Source organism: Callospermophilus lateralis, chromosome 14 (assembly GCF_048772815.1).
Source record: "Callospermophilus lateralis isolate mCalLat2 chromosome 14, mCalLat2.hap1, whole genome shotgun sequence".
Classification (NCBI taxonomy): Eukaryota; Metazoa; Chordata; class Mammalia; order Rodentia; family Sciuridae; genus Callospermophilus; species Callospermophilus lateralis.
The window spans coordinates 44,703,379-44,712,403 of record NC_135318.1 but is presented as its reverse complement, the minus strand read 5'-3'; the positions used below and the strand labels follow the sequence as shown (position 1 = coordinate 44,712,403).

General features: G+C 39.1%; 1 pseudogene; it reads left to right on the top strand.

Annotated features, from left to right (window-relative positions):
- The first annotated feature begins 4,235 nt into the window (after positions 1–4,235).
- On the top strand, positions 4,236–5,372 carry LOC143379974 (homeobox protein TGIF1 pseudogene; annotated as a pseudogene).
- The last annotated feature ends 3,653 nt before the right edge of the window (positions 5,373–9,025 follow it).

The following is a 9,025-nucleotide window of genomic DNA, read 5'->3' as shown; positions in this document are numbered from 1 at the left end:
CAGGCACAATTACAAATGCACCATACCATGAAAATATTTTGCATAAATTTTATAAGAACTCACTAGAAACAATTCTAACTATGAGAAGTGAATTATAATCAAAATATGTTTCCGATAATTCCAAAAGCTGTAATTTATTGAGAGGAAGAAATAAATTTCAAATGGAAATAATGGAGAGACTTGTGGGTTAATTTTGCAATCAAATTAGTGAAGAGGAATGAATCATGTGAACACACTGGGATAAGATGTAAATGTCCTGCTACTTCAGTACAGAACACTAACATAAGTGAGAATAACACAAAACCAAGAGTTAGACACTACCCCCTGACTAACAGGTATGTCATTTCAGAGAGTATTAAAATTAGTCCCTGGACAAGAAAATTTGGAGTGATCCAAACTCATGCAGATCTTACATGATACAAAATTGACAGATGTCCGGAACTGCCATATAGGAGTTGAGCACCCTTAGCCTTAAGCTGTGGAGGTGTGGAGACTGGTTTCCCCTGTACAGGAAACAGGTGGATCCACAGGGGAGCTAGTCTCTGGGAATGGGCATTACCCAATAGGAGTGGGCTACCTTCTCATTCCTTTGTAATACTACCCTTTACCTTTTTTGGATGGAATGGATGGAATGTTCTATCTAATGGTTCTCTTCAATAAAAAACAAGGTTCAGGGCCTGTCCCCCCCTCCCTCCCTCCCCCCTCCAGCCTCCTGTGTTTTTCTTTTGTGCCCCTTGTGGGAGCTTAAGCTGGAGGAGGAGGAGCCATCCTGAAAAGCCCCAAGATAAAAGGTATTTTCTGTGTCTGTGTGATTCATTCATGCCAGCCCAATTCACCCGAGTGATCCTGGTTCCGAAGAGGTTTCCCAAATTTCCAAATTTGACAATTTTTAAAAAGTGCATGATATTATAATGATTTATCAAGGCAGAAACTTCTAGAAACCATAAATTTAAAAAAAAAAGAAAACCTCAGGCTGGGGTTGTGGCTCAGTGGTAAAGTTCTTGTCTCACATGTGTGGGGCACTGGGTTAGATCCTCAGCACCATATAAATAAATAAAATAAAGTTATTATGTCCATTTACAACTAAAAAAAGTCAACCATACAAAAAGAAAAACACAATTATATATCTATTCTCTCTATTAAAAATATATAGAATTGTCATCATACTATGCAGCCAAAAATGCAGGAAAGGAGTTTTACAAAGGAGTATTAGGCAGCTTTCAAAAAAAAAAAAAAATGTTTGTTCCCCAGACTTTGTGACTTTTTGCTATATTTGTCAGCTTTTGAAATTTGTAATTTGTTGTGATTTCTTTTGATATTTTAAATAAAAATTCACTTTTGTGTCTAATTTTACACTTATAATTTTGTATTCTTTCCCTTAAAATGAGCCACCAAATATGTATAAGCTTTGTTCAAAACTTGAGCACATCCCTGGTAGTAAGACCAAAAAGCAGCCCTGCTGCTTGTTACATATATGGAGCTTTCATGAAAGTTACAAAAGAACACTTTCTTAGTCCATTCTGTGTTGCAAAATACTTGACACTTTATTGAGAGAGAGAGAGAGAGAGAGAGAGAGAGAGAGAGATCTCAATTTTATAGACTGAACTTCCAAGATTTTGTGTCCCCACTTGTTTGGCCTCTGGGAAGATCTCTGGCTGTATTATAACATGATACATGCATCATATTGCAGGTATGTGGCACAGTAGTGTGAAAGAGGTCAAATGACCAGAAGGAAAGCAAAAGACTGCAGAGAAGACAGGCTTCGGGCTCTATGACAACCCTCACTCTCAGGAACTAATCCACCCTTGCAAGTTTCCATGAAACCAGCATTAATTCCTTTAACTAGAATGGTCCTGACCCAGTTGCCTTCAATTAGCCCCTATCTCCTAAAGATCCTTTGAATACCATTACTTTGGGCCCAAGCTTTAATTTAGGTTTGGAGAGAACTAACTGCTTCCAAACTATGTCAGACACTTAATCTTGGTCTTGGAAAATGAAAATAGTCAGAAAATGGTACAGAAGCTGGCCTTATATTTCCCTACCTGCCATCAGCTCCTATAGCCATCATTTCATCTTGTTAATAGCAATTGTGGATTTAAGAGTAGTAAGTTCTGACTCAAGATCAAAAGTTGAAAAAATATACATCAACACTCATGTTTCTAGGTGAGTTATTCTTACAGTACTTCAATGTTATATTTTTCCTTACTTGTCTCTTACCAAGGATTACCTGTCTTCATTTTCTCCTTGTATCTATTGAGTAGCCATTAATAAGAAGGAAAAGACCTCAGAGAGATTGATCTGAGGCTATCCAAACCCCTGATTATATCTCAGCAACTGGATCCAACCTTATATTTCTAGTGGCATTCATTTTAATAAACATTTCACTGGGCATCCACCAAGTGCCAGGTATTGCACTAAGTACTAAGTGAATGAAGATAAATACATCATGGTCCCTGGCCTCAGAGAACTTCCAGTAGAATCAGAAAATGAAAAATAATGTTTTGCGTTCAGTTTTTTAAAAAATCAGCACCATTTACTGAGCACTTATCATTCATGAGGTGCTTCCAGACCATTATTTCATTCCTCACATTCACCCTATGAAGAGGGGTTACTATTCATCATAGTGGTGAAGAAGCAGATCCGATGACTTGGTTAGAACCAAATATCAAGCAGGGTCGAATCAAGACAGGAAACAAGACCCATTCTGTCTCCAAAGCCTGAATCTTTTCTTAGGAGAGCAAAGCTCAGGGTAGTTGATTTTGGTGAGGGGGCAGTGAAGTCACTCCTGGGCTCATCTCCAGGGGAACCAGATTTCTTCAAGTACAGCAGGTGTTTCAGCAGAAGAGGACCTATGCACAAAGGCAGGCATTGTAGTCAGCTTTTCCACTGCTGCAATTAAAAGACTCAACCAGAACCATTGTAGAGGAGAAAAAAGTTTATTTGAGGGCTCACATTTCAGAGGTCTGAGTCCACAGAAGGCTGGCTCCCTTCTTTAGGACTCCAGGTGAGGCAAAACACAATGGCCGATGTGGTGGAGGGAAGCAGCTCACATGATGATCAAGAAGCAGAGAGAGACTCCACTGGCTGACTATTTTACATAGTCTCACACATGAGCTTAAGGGGGACACCTCACCACAAAATATAACAACAAGGAGGCAAAACAAAGTAACAAAACAAGGTATCAGGCGGAGAAAACTTATAAACTTTGTGGTTCCTCATGTTCAACCAAGATCCTGGCTCCTGATATTGAATCGTGTGATAACAAATCACTTCATCCATCAAACTTTTTCCCTCTCTCTCTTTACTTCTCTCCTTCTTTCATTCCTGCCATGAGCATGGATATGATGGTTGTTTAAGTACTTTTCCTACTTGTAAGAAACTTACACTTTTTGGGGGGGGGGGGAATGAATCAAATAATCTCACAATCGAATGTGATTTGTAAATTTCAACTGTGCCAGAGGCTGCAAAAAAGGCATGAGGTGCTACATGAGCCTAGGGGGAAATCAAATGACCTACTTAGGCATCCCTAGAAAATGTCACTTGAACTATCTTTAAGATAAACAGAAAATAACTACACACACACACACAAAGGGATATACATATGCAAATTCTCTTCGAAGAGAGAGAGCATTTTTTGGCACAGTGTTAAAAGCAACTGGAATATCAATGTGGTTGGGGCTGAGGATGAGGCTGAATAGATATGTAGAGACCACTGAAGAAACTGTGCCTTTGTTTTTAAAACAATGGGAAGCTATTTAAATATTTTAAGTGGGTAGGTAATGTTACCAGATTTTCACGTTTACAAAAAAAAAAAAATCACTTTGACCTGGAGATAGGTTGGAAAAGGGGTTAGGGTAGATGCAGGTTAGAAAGACTTCAGCAGTTCAGGAGAAGATGGCAGGGTAACTCAGGCAAGAGTGTCGGTGGAGGTTCTGACAGCATTTAGGTGCTTCATGCAGGAGCCAGGAAGGAAGGAGATGGTGAGGGGAGTGAGCTGGGTGAGGGAGAGTCTCCTCTAGCTACCATAAGATCTCTGGAGAGTCACTTGAATTCCATCCAGGAACAGGCACCTGGGATCCTGGTGCCTTGTTCAATAATAACAGCTGGGGCACATCCTGTAAGTTGCAGGAGAGTCAGCAGTGAAGGAGGACAACTCCTTGCCTTTGCCTGCTGTGTCCCTGCTCCTGGTCCCTTGATTTCTCAACATTGCCTTTCACTGGGAGAGCAGTTCCAGAATGAAGAACAAGAATAGTGAGGTAGGGGCATCCCACAGCCAGACTGATGATAAGGACAACTTGGACACACCTCTGGACCTTTGCTCTTCCACTGACTTGGGGGGCAAGAGAATGAGAAGAGGCAACTTGCCCAAGGAGTCTGTTTAGATTCTGCAGGATATGAGCTCCCAAAAAATGTCTGTCCCTCAGAGGAAGAAAAAACAATATTGTCCCAGCAAACACAACTGTCTACGCTACAGGTTTATAGCGGGTTCATCCACACCAGGTATAGGCTTCTCCTGGACTTGCTGAGAGAGGATGGCAAAGATTCAAATCAGTTCATCATTTCTTGCTCTAGAGCCAAGATTTCTGAAGCTAGCTGGACATGTGAGAAATAGAAAATCTAGTTTATTTTCAAAATACAGTATTCAGCCTTAATTGAGTCCAATTGTAGCCATTCGATGATAGCCCTTTCCTTTGCCCACCTCAATTTTAAAATTAGCCAATCACATAGATTGTACCCCTGTGCTCCTCCAATCAAGGCAATGGGCAACACTACACTAGGTAGACAGAGAGGTGGACTGCCCGCCCAGGAGCACTTGCAGTCAGGTTCCAGTAGGTAGGGAGATGTTCTAGAAGAAGTAAAAGTGTGCCTTGCCTACCTACTTTCAAACGTGTTTGATTTCTTGTGGCACACTCGGTATTTCTAGGCTGCAGTGGGTATTGAAAACATCATGCCAGCTCTAGAGAAGAGCCTATTTTATTCCTGTACAACTAGACCAAACCTAACCCTGGGGAGGCCACTGTCTCCAAAGCCATTATCCCTGGATCAATTTTGGCTTGTCCATCAGTGGTCTGCCATGCTACTCTAACTGCTTTGAAAGATGTGCTTTTCTCTTTCTGCCATTGGTTGATGTGGGACAAATCACAGATATACAGCAAATGGCAGCCAGCAACTTTACAGCATCTCTCTCTGATACCCAGAGGACACATATAAATCTGGATTGAGTACAAATAAATACTCAGGAGTGGTCTTTTCAACACTCCTCTCCTACTCCACCAGACCTCAACTAGGATTTTCATAGATTTCAGCTTCTGGTGGATGTTACATCCAAACAGACTGCAGAGATGGGAGTTTCAGGCAAAACTATGGCTTAACCCCTGCGGTAGTAAAAGATTTCTCAAAAATGTTGTCATGCATGCTGGACAGTGATGGCAAGATATGAATTGAATTTTTAATATATTTTATTAAAATTTGCACATGGGATTGCTAAAATGAAGCTTCTTGTTAGTGAGATGTCTTCAATGGAGTACAATCATCACAAGAATTATTCATTTGTAGAAGCAAAGAGTTACTTTTTTGAATGTTTCTTGGTAGATTATTCATAATATGAGATGGCTCTCGGTATCATGTAATTTTTTTCCTCCTCTTCTCCTTTTTTGTTGGTGATTTTTCAGAATGTGCAAGACTTAGAACATAGCATCATTTCTTTCCCATGTGGAACAAGATGCCCACATACTGTCCAATTAATTTCAAAATACTGCCTAATTAATTTTCAAATTCTTTTCAAACAAGTGTGAATCTAGTTGATTGATGTCTTTTTCATAATATTTTCTTTATCAAAAAATGTATTAGTGGAGAACAAGAAAAGAAATTATAGATTTAACATATTTAAGAAGCAAAATCAAAAGCTTAATGATGAATGGGATGTGGAGCATGAGGGAGAAGGACATGTCAAGAATTAATATGGGTTCTGGCTCCCATTATCTGTTACATAGGCAGTTGTTTCCATGTAGAGATTAAGGAACCTACTTGGGGCTCCACCACCTTCAACAGATGGCTTCCAAGGTCACCTACTTCTCATCTACATCAAGTGGGTCGGGGAAAGCATGGAGGATTGAACGTGAGGACTTTGCTAGGGGGCAGACTTGAATGTTGCTTATGTCACTCTGCTCATCTTCCTTTGGATGCGCTTCATTGTTCATGTTCATAAAGAGATTTTTAGAATAAGGGGTGTTTATGATACAGTAATACTTGTAAATGCAGGAAGTAGTGTCAATTACATAAAATATGCGTGTGTATGTGTGTATGTGTGTGTGTGTGTGGGTGTGTGTGCGTCTGTACTTTCTTATATCTGAAACTTTATTTTTACAATGAGTTCCATGAAAATTTTCCTTTAATTTAAAGCAAACTCTAAGAAGACATAGGAGAATTGGAAATATGATAGGTAATTTCAACCAGGTCATATTTAAGTATTCCAAGTAAAGTGGACACTAAACTAAAGCTGTAGGCTCAGTCCAAAATCCAGGAGCAATGTTACGATTTGAAGTCCCCCATTGTAATTAAAGACTTGTCACCAGGGTGCAGCTATTGGAGATGGTAGAACCTTTGAGAAATAGAGCCTAAGAGAAGGCCCTCTGGTCATTAGAGCATGAGGTATTTCTTGTGAGACCACTTTGATAGTTTTCAGAAGAGGGCTGTCATAAAAGGAACAAGCCTGGCCACTCCCACTCTCTCTACCTCTTTGTTAAAGATATAATCAATCACCTGCTTGTCCCCATATACACCCTCATCATTACCATCTGTGCTGTGGGTGGGGCAGCCCTTGCCAAGCCTGCACTATGGCCTTTTGGATTTTCAGTCTAAAATCATGAGCTAAACAAACCTTTTCTCTTTATAATAAGTTAGTTGATCAAGTATTTTGACATAGTAATAGAAAGATGACTATAAAAATTCCATATGAATGATTATACAACAGTGTTTTCTTATAGACTGCACCAGTCTCATTAACGAAGAACTTTAACACCTTGGTGTCATGTGTATTGCCCAAGGATGGGCCATCCATGCTGACCTGGCAGGCAAAATGAAAACACAGCATTCAAGCCAGAGGGTCAGGCCTGGATAGATAAGGTAGAGTAATAAACCTCCTGGTAAGAGAAGAGCTAGGGGACAGGCCAAATCTTGGTTACCACACCTCTGGGGATACAGGAGGTGCCCCAAGTCAAACAATTACATGCAAGAGGCAAAAGCTGTGGGAACAGATTGGAATCGCACATATTCAGGGAGGACCAAGAGCAAGGATTCAGGTGCTAGGAGGTTCATATTGATTGATTTCCTAGGATGAGATTTAAGCTAATGCCTCACTTGAAGATGGAAGGCCCACTTTTTCTGGCATAACTTAGTGTCAGCAAATTTTCCAAGAAAGACATTTTTTTAATGCCTAGATATTTGAATAACAATGATGATAATAGCAAACCTTTATTGAGCACCTATTATAACCATACACTGTGGTCTTGCATTGTGCTAAAAGTTTCATGTGCTTTACAGAGAATCTCATTTTATGAGCATTTCCTTCCTGTTTTAAAGATGAATATTTTGAGCATCAGAGAAATAAGAAACTGCCTGGGTTGCACAACTAGAAAGTGGTAGAGCCAGATCATTAACCCAGGTCTGTTTAACTCCAGAATCTGTAGTCCTAACTATCTCACTACTGTCAGTGCCTAATTATATGTGGTCATTGATTTTTCTAAAAAAAAAAATATATATATATGAAGCAAAAACAATGCTTCAATTGGGCTGGTAGACACCATGTATAAATAAATTACATTAAGGTATTTATTCCCTGTTAAAAGAATACTAATAACAGAAAACTATAAGAGCTAACATGGGAAGAAAGGATATCTTTTAGCACCCCTAACATCACACAATAAGAACTGGAGATGACTCTTCTCCATCCCTAGCCAAGATAAATAGGGAAGAAATTAAAATTTTATACTAGAGATAGCTAAGGAAGCCATTAAAATTAGTGTGAGTTCAGGAAGGACCTAAATAAATAAATCATTAAGCAATTAAGATTTCTAATTAAAATGGAAAAGACAACACACAACCTCTATACGATGCCTCTTTGGATCACTGAAGTACACCTCTTTAGGCCAAACACACTGTTAAGTATAAAATATAAATATTTAAAAATCCCTACAGTGCAATAAATATTTCTGGGGACTGGAGAATGTATTTAATTGTGCAAAACCAAACCATGGATAAAAACTGTGAATACTCATTTGTTTGCTTCTCAGAGATTAATGTAGAGCTGTTGAATATCAGTTGCACCTTAACGTGCTCAGATTTTTGTGTTTTTCTTTTTTTTAATTACTTAAGGTTTGGCACATTTTCTTTTGTTGAGTGAAAACCCAAGCAATTAACTGTGAGGAAAGCTACAGATACACTAGGGCCACGTTACCTTAACAGAAGTAACTGTTCACACATCATCAATTGCATAGTCTCCATCATTGGTCCTGAATCTAGCAGGCTATTCCAAAAGCAATCATGGCAGCTTTGACACCTTCCATTCACTTTCTGAAGAGAAGGGAAGGTAAGGGAAAGGACAAAATGAGAGGTAGGTTACAATCTTAAGTAGCAATCTTCATCCTCATTCCTAAATAAGTTTCAAATACTTTGTGATGAAATTATAAAAAGAAAATACAACAAACAATATTATGAATGTCACAAAATGGAAATGGGAAGTTTCATGGCAGGCCATGATCATTTTGGAGGAGGGTAAAATTAAACATCTGCTCAAAGACACCAATGAAATGTTGTCATTTTTGTTGTTGTTTACCCCCCACCCAGTGGTCTGAGTGCCAATGTGAAGATTCCATTTTGCAGTCTCTGAATTTATATTAAGGTATCCTTTTTATTCAATGATGGTGCTCAGAGGTGGGTGGGACAAGTTTCCATGTCAAATAAATAAATGTAGAAGATAAATAAAAAGAAGAGAATGATGCAATGCAAAGCTATTTAGCTTTGCCAG